Here is a 1,969-nt window from a genome sequence, read left to right on the forward strand (position 1 = left end):
AAAAAAAAAAAAAAAAAAAAATTTGTATTTAGACAAATTTTAAAAGACCTGTAACACTAGTTTCTTCTTCTCAACACTAGTTTCTTCTTCTCAACTTATTCATAAATATCTTCCAAAATAGCTTCTTGAGTGGAGATAGATAAGACAAATTGATAGTCATTGTGACGGAGTAGCAGGCAGAAAAGGAAAGTGAAGGGTTAAATAGATTATTATAGTTGGAGCGTGAGAACTCTGGTGGTACTACTGACATTTTCTTTGTGGCATTGACAGGTTTGCTGCCAGTGCACAAAGATGTTGCTTAAGCATTGGAACCATACTTTGGCTTCTAGGTAATACAACGGAGTTCTCACCAGAGCCTTAGATGAGGATTCTTAGGCTAGATGTATATCCACAGTCTTTTGTTTCTTGAATTAAGAAATGTATTACCAAAAAGCTCACTGGTTTTTTTTGTTTGTTTGTTTCTTTTTTTTTTTTAACTTTGCTCTGGGTGATCTAGAGACTTAAGGGATTGAAATATTAAAACGGCTTTTAGGTGAGAAATCCTCTGCTTAGTTACATTTTTAGTTAAATGCTTAGTGACATTTTTCAGCCTCTCTGAGGCAAATGATAAAAGGCATTTTTCCCCTTAAGAAAAACTGAAAGCTTTATGATCACTTAATCATACAACCAGCCATAGAAGGTTAATTCTGCTAAGAAAATAGGACTTTTTTCACTCATTCCAAACTAAATTTGATCTTTTATTTTGTGCTGTGGTCTAAAAGTGTTGGGTATGTAAAATCTAGTTCTAGCTTCAAGAAACTTATAGCCCAGTGGGAAAATACAGAAAATCATAAGATATCAAAGCATATTTCTTTAGTGAGTGGCTCAAAGAGTGAGAGGTTAATGCATGTCTCTAAATCTGTCTGGGGGAGATAAAAAAGGCTTTCCTGAAGAAGTAGCATCTAAACAGAGATAGGGTGGGGATTCCATGCAGAGTAACCAAAGTGTGCAAAAGATTTGACAATCCTGGCCCAGTTCAGGAACTACCTGTTGAGACTGTTAGGAGTGTATCGGGCTGGAAGGACGGATAAGACCAGACCCAAGAACAGCAGTCAGCACTCCAGAAATTCTGTGTGCCATAAACGTTTTTAATACTACTCTAGAGCCATTATAGAGTTCTGATAACTATACATTTTACTGAAGATACCATTTAAGGCTGTTTAAAGCAAATGCCCACGTAATAAATTCTGAGAAACATCATCCCTCTCTAATCAAGTCTCTCTTGTCAGACGTGGAGCATTAATTCATAGAATGAATCGTTCGTAAGTCAAAGGCGCGGCTGTTAAAGCTAGGGAATTCCTAGCCCTCTCAGGCAGGCCATGGGAGGAGGTGGGCCAGCAGTTTACGTCCAGGCTCATAGTCGGATAGTTGAGCCTTGCATTCCTCCTCTACCCTTCCACAATAAACTGCGGGTTATGGAGGCAATGGATGCGGAGGGCTTTTAGGGGCCAAGCATATTACACAGGGAATTGAATTCTTATCACCAGAGGGGCTGACCCTTTGGGGCTTTGCAGTCAAGAATTTTGTTCTCTCTCTCCTCCCACCTCACCGAATTCTTTGCAGTTTTTTTTCAGCCTATGTCCCCCAGGATTCCCTGTTGAGACTTCCTGCTTTCTTCCTCCTCTTTCTCCGCTTCGTGCAGTGCTGGAGCGTGGGGCCTGGGGCTGCACTACGCGCGCACCCGGAGCTATTGCTTTGCTAACAATTTCATCCTTCTCTTTCCGTCATTCCCTGCCAGGTGCTGAGTTTCTCCCTCCCTCTCGGCTCGGTGCCTCCCGCAGCTCGCCCCAGGGAGGGCGTCTCCAGGAACTCCAGGCGGACACTGCCACGAGCTACTGCCACGTCTCCGCCGCCAGCAGTCCAGCGCCTGCGTGGGCTCGGGGGGCGGGACAGCGCTGGGAGGCGGGACCTGCGCGTGAGCGGCGCGTGA

The sequence above is a fragment of the Colobus angolensis genome, unplaced genomic scaffold (genome assembly GCF_000951035.1).
Source record: "Colobus angolensis palliatus isolate OR3802 unplaced genomic scaffold, Cang.pa_1.0 Scaffold24, whole genome shotgun sequence".
NCBI lineage: Eukaryota > Metazoa > Chordata > Mammalia > Primates > Cercopithecidae > Colobus > Colobus angolensis.